This window comes from Sinocyclocheilus anshuiensis, unplaced genomic scaffold, assembly GCF_001515605.1.
Source record: "Sinocyclocheilus anshuiensis isolate Anshui unplaced genomic scaffold, SAMN03320099.WGS_v1.1 scaffold205, whole genome shotgun sequence".
NCBI lineage: Eukaryota > Metazoa > Chordata > Actinopteri > Cypriniformes > Cyprinidae > Sinocyclocheilus > Sinocyclocheilus anshuiensis.
This window is the reverse complement of record NW_015536497.1, coordinates 559,880-569,290: the sequence shown is the minus strand read 5'-3', so window position 1 is coordinate 569,290 and position 9,411 is coordinate 559,880. Positions and strand designations below refer to the sequence as shown.

The 9,411-nt window shown below is 38.5% G+C and overlaps 1 protein-coding gene across 1 annotated transcript in view; it reads right to left on the bottom strand.

Moving 5' to 3' along the window:
* LOC107687432 (protocadherin-9-like) overlaps positions 1–7,920 on the bottom strand; it is a 57,337-nt gene extending 49,417 nt beyond the window's left edge. The window contains exon 1 of the mRNA XM_016484781.1: positions 7,868–7,920. The gene's annotated coding sequence lies outside the window, so the exon portion shown is untranslated. The remainder of the gene's footprint in view (positions 1–7,867) is intronic.
* Between the last annotated feature and the right edge of the window lie 1,491 nt (positions 7,921–9,411).

Sequence of the window (9,411 nt, the reverse complement as noted above, 5' to 3'; positions counted from 1 at the left end):
CCCCCCCCCCCCCCACTTTTCTCAGCTCTCTGTGTTTTATGCTGGCTGCATCCCTTCCGAGGTGCACTCCTTCATTGTCATGTTTGTTTGTGCAGCTCATTTTTCCTCTGCTCTACATGCCTTCTGAAGCAGCGGCTCATTGATCCCCGCACACGCCTGCAGCCCTGCAGCCTGAACGCTCGCTCAGATCCCCTTTAACTAACACATGGCAGCAAAAGTTCACCCACCGACTTTAACCAAGCGAGAGCACAGTGGTTCACAGTACATCTCCTACTCAGTATGGGTGCACAAGGGCAGGAAAGAACTCTATATTAACCATAGGACAGCAGCTGAGAAAACAACCTTCAATTTCTAACACATAATATATCACAGCAGACAGCACAACAGACCTTTCCAGACTTGTCAATGAAACATCTGTACAAAAAGTTGGTTTTAACGCCTTGGAAAAATTACAAAATTAAAAAATGCTAAAAGTCAAATAAAAACAGCCATACTTAACTTCAATGGTCTAGGGCCAAAGTTTTAAACCAGGGACCACTGCGGATCTGTGAAGGTCCATAGATATATATGCAGTATAAAACATAGAATATAGGCAGTGAATTCACTAGGGAGTAATTTTTTTATTTCAATGTAAAATTTGGGGTCTTAACCACTCACAATCCAGGTTAAAGGGAGTTTATAATTCAATGAAAACTCTGTCATCATCTGCAGAACACAAAAGAAGATATTCTGAATAACGTTCAGGTAAATGTGCTGAAATAGCACCCGAATTAACTTATTGCCATTTCTATGTAAATTAAGCCTTATTCACAAAACTCAGTGGTATTTGCCTGCCACAATGAACATTGCTCTATTATACACATCACAATTTTATGACAAAGAGATTCTTGTGCACATTTTCTATGGCAGCAGTTTTTAATGAAATGGTGATCAAATAATGGAGAACAGCACTATAATTGGGTATACATTCTAATGCACGGTGTAGATGAACACACTTTAACATTTTAAAGAGAATCACACTGTTATATAATTTATATCATTCTTTAATGAAGTGGCCACTAAGAAAAGACAGCGTGGGCAATTAAGCAGCACTAAAAGCAGGAATAATGCTTTCTCATTGAATTTTCCTACTGTTAATCTCATCAAAGAAATTACAGATAGAAGTGTTTGTTAAAGTTTTAAAAAAATGCTATAATGATGACATGATAATTAAATTATTTTAATAAAAAAATGCTGTTGATGAAAATATAACAAGAAAAAAACACTGCAACGCATTAATGTATTACCAATGTTTCTAAAGAAGAAAAAATCTGGAAGGAAAATTATTTTTTAAACAATGTTTATGTCAAAAGGAAAAAAAAACTGACAGCTAAAAAGCTTTTAAACAATCAACACTAAACTCCCCACAGATTTGGATTTTTTTTAACTATATGAATGAACATTAACTAGAGATCTTGTATACATTTTATAATGTAGTGATGTTAATGTTCTTCATTTAAGTTGTTCTAAAGCAAATTAATCTTCCTTTTTATATTGGGGGTTTCTGGGTTGAGTGAGAGTCTTTGTGAGGGATTTATAAAAGTTGAAAAGCCCTAGTCTAGACTATATGAAGGTAAGTCAATAAATGATTATGTTGAGCGCAAGACAAATAACACACAGTAGCCGAATCTGCAATCTAGCTTTGACATTTTCTTGTTAGATCGCAATTTCTGTCATTGTTGACCTTGCTGTGAACCCATAAACTTTCAAACTCTTCGGTCTCCTGTCCATCAGCGGGACAAGATGGGAAACAAACACTCTAATCTACACTCCTTATAACACCTCTCCATCTCACCTTTACTTCTTTCACACCATCTAAATTTGAACCTTTCTCTCCTCCCAGTTTCTTCACACCCTCTATATGTTACCTTTCTCTCCTCCCTTTTCTCACCTGGCATCTGTCACTCCCTCTCTGCCTCCCTCACAATCTCTCCATCTCTCCCCCACCCCATCTTTTTGGAACTGTAGGCCGCCGTTGGGATTTGGAGGAAATTGAATTGAATTATGAAGGAATTTCTCTGCAGTTCGATTGGCATCATTTCCCCCCTCACAATAGAACATCATTCTCATATATCTTCGTGTGAGAGAATGAAAATAGGCCGGGGCGCCATTCTCTCTCTCATCCTTTTAAATGGAATTTTTCATATCAGAGGGCACCCGAGACATCTGCCGATTATTTTAAGGCTGGGGAGAAAAACCCATTTCATAACATATGAGAGGTATATACCTGCGATTTCCAATGTGAAAAATCTGACTTCCTGCGAGAGAGAAGAGTACGGATCCGTCACATCATAACATAAAATAATAACACAAGTCTCTTTTACAACATTAGAAGGTGGAGCTGTGTCAGTGGTGCACAAGTGTCAAGTTTTCTGAATATTACCATTTAATCTGGGTGGATCAAGCAGCCGTTTTTCCGCAATAAGTCCTTTATCCTGAGGGATGCACTTGGTCGGCCCCACTGCAAGTGTTTGCATTCAGAGATGGGCAAACACTTGGGCTGGGTGTCCTAAATTGCATTTCATTTGTGCTGTGTTCTGAAAGTCCTTGTTTTGAAAATATTGAGTGACACTGGGAGAGCCAGTCGGAATATTAAGCCACAACGTGGAGGTGAAAGGGAAAGGAGAGAGGCACAAAAAAAGAGAGAGAAAAGCACTTGAGAAATTAATCCTCAGTATCCACTCCCAAGTGGACACCTTTTTCCTCCTTAAACCTCCATTTCAGAGTTAATATCTCAGTCCCTAAAGCTACTGGCTGGAAGGCATGCATGGAGCTCAGCCTCAAATTGCTTTAAGGACCTGATATATAATGGGATTGTGGGGAGAGATGACAGAGCTCTCAAGCGTGCGCTAGACTTTAGGAGCTCCCTTCGGAATTGTTTTTTTGCATCATTATTAATAGACTATGATGGAAAAGCTTGGAAGATAGTTCACAGTTAAAAATTATACTACTAAAGACAGTTACTGTATCACAGTGGTTTTGTAAAAGTACTGTAAAGGTGGTGTGGGAAACTGCCCTAGTTCTCAGATCCTGTAAATTTCACACATTTAAATCAGCCGCATTGACGATACACATGAGAACCAATAAATGATTATGTTGAGCGCAAGACAAATAACACACAGTAGCCGAATCTGCAATCTAGCTTTGACATTTTCTTGTTAGATCGCAATTTCTGTCATTGTTGACCTTGCTGTGAACCCATAAACTTTCAAACTCTTCGGTCTCCTGTCCATCAGCGGGACAAGATGGGAAACAAACACTCTAATCTACACTCCTTATAACACCTCTCCATCTCACCTTTACTTCTTTCACACCATCTAAATTTGAACCTTTCTCTCCTCCCAGTTTCTTCACACCCTCTATATGTTACCTTTCTCTCCTCCCTTTTCTCACCTGGCATCTGTCACTCCCTCTCTGCCTCCCTCACAATCTCTCCATCTCTCCCCCACCCCATCTTTTTGGAACTGTAGGCCGCCGTTGGGATTTGGAGGAAATTGAATTGAATTATGAAGGAATTTCTCTGCAGTTCGATTGGCATCATTTCCCCCCTCACAATAGAACATCATTCTCATATATCTTCGTGTGAGAGAATGAAAATAGGCCGGGGCGCCATTCTCTCTCTCATCCTTTTAAATGGAATTTTTCATATCAGAGGGCACCCGAGACATCTGCCGATTATTTTAAGGCTGGGGAGAAAAACCCATTTCATAACATATGAGAGGTATATACCTGCGATTTCCAATGTGAAAAATCTGACTTCCTGCGAGAGAGAAGAGTACGGATCCGTCACATCATAACATAAAATAATAACACAAGTCTCTTTTACAACATTAGAAGGTGGGGCTGTGTCAGTGTGTCACGTTTTCTGAATATTACCATTTAAACTGGGTGGATCAAACAGCCGTTTTTCCGCAATAAGTCCTTTATCCTGAGGGTTGCACTTGGTCGGCCCCACTGCAAGTGTTTGCATTCAGAGGTGGGTAAACACTTGGGCTCTGAGTCCTAAATTGCATTTCATTTGTGCTGTGTTCTGAAAGTCCTTGTTTTAAAAATATTGAATGACAGTGGGAGAGGCAGTTGGAATATTAAGCTGCAACGAGGAGGTGCAAGGGAAAGGAGAGAGGCACAGAAAAGCACTTGAGAAATTAATCCTCAGTATCCACTCCCAAGTGGACACCTTTTTCCTTCTTAAACCTCCATTTCAGAGTTAATATCTCAGTCCCTAAAGCTCCTGGCTGGAAGGCATGCATGGAGCTCAGCCTCAAATTGCTTTAAGGACCTGATATATAATGGGATTGTGGGGAGAGATGACAAAGCTCTCAAGCATGTGCCAGACTTCAGGAGCTCCCTTCGGAATTGTTTTTTTGCATCACTATTAATAGACTATGATGGAATAGCTTGGAGGATAGTTCACTGTTAAAAATTATACTACTAAAGACAGTTACTGTATTACAGTGGTTTTCAAAGCGTATTGTAGAAGTACTGTAAAGGTGGTGTGGGAGACTGCCCTAGTTCTCAAATCCTGTACGTTTCACACATTTAAATCTGCCGCATTGACGATACACATGAGAACCAATGAAAAGTGAGCAGTTTCTCTTATGGTGTTGCTATGCTTATGTAAACAAAGATGTTCTAGCATGTATCATTAACTCTATAAAGCCTACTGTATCTGAATACTAAAGTTCATTTAGATTAACAACACATTTTTTTTTTTTTAACAAATCTGAAACTAAGTGCAGTCTAACAAAATGTCTAGTTAGACTTTTTCTTGGCTTTTTCTTATTTGTTACTATTTTTGGATAAAATATTTGCTAAATAAATATGTAAAAAAACATGTAAATTACATGTTTTCCCCCCTACATTTTTTAAGGCAGATAGTAGCACCACTACTGTAGCTAGACAGTCTTTTTTCTGTATATATCCCCTACCTTCTTATTTAAAAGAGATGACTAACCACACTCTGAATTTCCTCAACATATAAAATAAGGGAGACTATATTAAAACATAATATTTAATTAGAAGCCGGAGAGCTCTTTCATCTGCTGTTCGGAGCGCTCTGCCATGGCCACGGAACTAGGACAAAATTATTTTATTGATCCATTTGAGTGAACCCTTGGTTTGGCAGCTGCCTAAGTGTGTTCAACCAGACGTAAAAATTACTCTTAGATTTTTTTACATTTTTTATCTGCAGCAAGGCCGGCTCACTCATGTGTTTTCTCCCTTCGCTTCTGAAATCAGAAGGACGTCTTGTCTGGAGTTCTGTTTGCAAATATCAAAGGAATTCAAAGCCTTTTAAAGACCCCAAGAAAATGATGGAATAGATAATTCTGCTCACATCTCATCCTCCGCCCACTTTAGCCAGTGGGTGAAACAACATGCCGTAGAGCTGCTGAATTCAAAGCTCTGTCCTCTTAATGAATTAAAAGGTGATTACAGATGGGTGAGTATAGCTCTGGCTACAGCTGGGCATTGCAAGTGAACTGAGGGAGGGAGAGAGAGAGAGAGTGAGAGGTTAGTCTTTAAAGGAAAAAAAAAACGAGCCGGATAAAAACCACTGCCGTAAGCCAGAAACAAACTATCTTGTGAAGCCTGGTAATCAGAAAGCATTGATCCGACATTTCCAATTAAGTGAGGACGCATGTCAAGTTGAGGAGTTTGTGATTACGCATTCATGCGTGTGCGTGCAAGGCAAAGTGTTTGTCTGTGCTTAGTGTGGTGTGATAATGGCTTGAAAGTCAAGGCATTTGCTCGCTCCCCCTTCTCCCTCTCTTCTGTTTCTGTGCATTATCTGAATTCAAACTAAAACAAGCGAACTAAAGTTCTACACTGTACCCTGCAATGAATGGAGTCAGTTTGTGGCAGCAGTTAATGTATACAAGAGCAGACACATACAGAATGTGCGACCATGAATAAAGAAATAAATAAATAAATTCCGATTTCCACAGAATTCAAATAGCCATCAAAATTCTACCTATCCACCTTTTTCCTGAATGCGACTTTACATTTCCGGTCTCTGGTGTTTCTATTCAAATTAACATATTTTCCAAGCTGATAATATAACGTTAAACCTATGAATTTTTTTTTTTTAAGTACATAGTGCCATAGTTTCATCACTTTACAGTCTCAAAATGTCCGTATTTTTGCAGTAACTCATCTGTCATAGTTTAATGAGTGGGTAGATGACATGAAGCGGCTGAAGTTTAGCTGCATTGAAAACACATGAGTGCACATAGCCTACATACAGCTCCCGAACCGGGCTGAAGTTTGGGGAATTTTTTCCACAAAATGATAAGAGTACACATTATTTTATTACTTCACACACAGTATTTTAACTTAAGCGCCGCAAGTCATGATCGTTTTCTTTTGTCATCATTTATGCAAGGCATACAGTGCCAGACACGGACATATTTGCTGGTACGCAAACCACTACTTTACAGGAATTCCTCAAGCTCATTGTTGTTACTGTGGCAGCCAGCAACAGCACAGCTTAACCCTGTGCACATTTTTATATTTAGTTATATTGAAAAAAGTTTCAGTTTAATTTATTCAGTCAATCTTTTTACCCCATTTTAAAATGGATTTCTATGGAAACTGGAACACGAGAACTTCAACGGAAGTTAGAATCTATCATGGCAGCGCTCATCAGTTACTCAGGAAAAGATGGATAGATAACTACAATCAGGTTCTGAAAGTCATTCATTTTCTCCTAGGGAAATGTATTTTTAATGCTAACTTAAAAATAGTATACATCGATGGTATATGCTTTTGGTGAAGCCATTTGTTTGCATTATTTCAACTTTTTTTAAAGGGGATGTCTAATGCTATTTCATGCATTCTGACTTATTTACACTGTTAAAGAGTTGGATTCTCATGCTAAACATGACCAAAGTCTCAGAAAAAGAGTTGGACACATGACGGAGCATTGCTGTGCCAAATACACTCCTTCAGGGTTAATATATATATATATATGTTTTGGAGAGTTGATGTATGATGTATGATGTCATAAAGAGCAGAATTCCTTTTATGGGCACTTCTCTAGGAAGAGCGTGCACACACATCAACCAGAGCTAGAGCAAGAGCAGCCCATCAGTGTGCTTTATTCAGGTTACGGAAGTCGTCGGCAGCGCTGCACAGGACTTGTTCGCAAAGGATTTTACATTTTGTTTTTGACCACAAAATCTCCAATGTCACCAAAGGACTGTGTTTTTGGTTGTGAGGGAAAGATAACCTTGTTCAGCTTCCCAAAGAACCCAGCGTTAAGGGAATTATTTATGTCGATGTCACAGCTTGCAGACGATCGCTATGCAAAAGCATTGCATGTTTGTGACTCTTTAGCTCCGCCCACGGCACGCCTCCAGGAGATCGACTGTTTTCAGAGAGAAGCGTAACGCTGTATCTGTCTTTTATACATCTGATAGAACTAAAGACTCTTCAGAGATATGAAGGATGCAATACTACTCTATAGGTACTCAAGATTAACATGAGATTAGCAGAAACTGTGTTATGTCCCCTTTAAAAAATAATTACTATTAACAGTTGTTAATAGTAATAGTCTTCATGGTGAAGAACTACATTACCCATTATGTTGTACAGAAAATTCCACCAATCAGAGTCGTAGCAAGCAAATCACACCAAAGAATTTCTATAAATATATTCAACAACTTCAAATAAATATTTTCTCCATTGTTTTTAATTCCATTATGTTGTTTACAGTGCTTCATGGACTTGTAGTTCTTTCCCTCACTCAAGTCTTGTACCTTTGTCATTTTGTCCAAATTTCAAATACTTTTTTTTATTACAAATAAAAGTTTGTAATGTTGTGATTTACCTCATAGCTGGTTGGCTTGTAAGGCTTATAAGGCTTTAACAAATACTTTTTAAAAAATCCGTATGGGAAAAAAGTGGGCGCCACTAATTAATCCTATAAAACAGATTCTGTTCTGACTCACTGTCACACCCCTGTGGACTGTTGATTGTAATTTCTCCCTCTGTGTCCTTATTTGGTTGTTCCTGTTCTCATTATTAGTTAATCACCTCATTGTGCTCACCTGTCTGCCCCTCGTTATCGGCCCTATATCAGTTCCTGTCTCTTGTATGCTAGTTGGTCGGTTATTGTGAATGTTACACCGTGTGTGCATGATGTCTACCCTGTCTGGATTTCCTGTTGTCAAGTCATTAAATATCTTTGTATTCGTCATCTTCGTCGTCCTGCCTGATCTCTAGAACACCCTGCCCGTGACACTCACATTCTAACTTTGAATGTGGCTCATCCAATCAGATTTCATTGTATAATATATGCATATCTGTTACCACACAGTTGAGTTCTATATGAAGTTGCGGTTACACTTTAATTTACGGTGTCCTTGTTACTGCATAATTATACATTTTAGTACTGAGCAATATTAATTGACTACATGTAATTATTATACGGTTAGGATTAGGATGAGGGTTTGGTTTAGGGTTAATTGCATGTAATTATGCATACTTTATTGTTATTACTATAGTAAGTACATGTAATGTGTAACAAGGACACAGTACAATAAAGTGTTACAGAAGTTGCTTTAAACAGCTAGGACAACAAACTACATTAACTGGTGAAAGGATAATTTTTAACAAATTCTTCTTTTTAAAAAATAGGGATGCACAATATATCAGTACCATATCAACATCAATTTAAGAGCCAGTATTGGAGATGATATTGAATATTGTGCATTTTTATTTATAGAATTTTAATATTGGCCATTTGTTGGTTATCAGCCATCAGCTTATCATTACCTGGACAGAATTTCAATATCACTGTATCCGTAATTATTAATACATTTCCATCAGGGCCCAAGACAACATGTCTGGTTGTCATCCACTTGCACCTAAGAACACCCATTACCTGTGGTAAAAACCTGCGGCAAAGCTTCTAGTGGCTTATTATATACCTTTTATATACCTAGTCCCTTGTATATTTGTTAATGAAATATAGGGATGCACCGATACTGAGCTCCTGTACTCGTACTCGTACTCATTAAAATGCCCCGATACCAAACGCCGATACCACACAGCATGTGATAAGTGCCATGTCCAGACAAAGAAACACCGACAACAGACAGCAGAATGGAGTTATTAGAGATTAAAGATGTCTACGAAGTATATGTATGCAATGAATATAAAACATTCAGTATTTAATGCCTGTATAGCTGATTTGCGCCAGCTGGTAAGCAAATCATGCTGAGTGGATTGAGTGCGCGAGCTTGTCGAGTGAATATCCCTTTCTCACAGACATCACTGGAAAGTTTGTTGTTCGGTCGGATATATCAAAAAGAAGTAAGTAAAACAATGCACAAGTTACTTAATGGTAGGGAGGGAGGGAGAGAGAGAGAG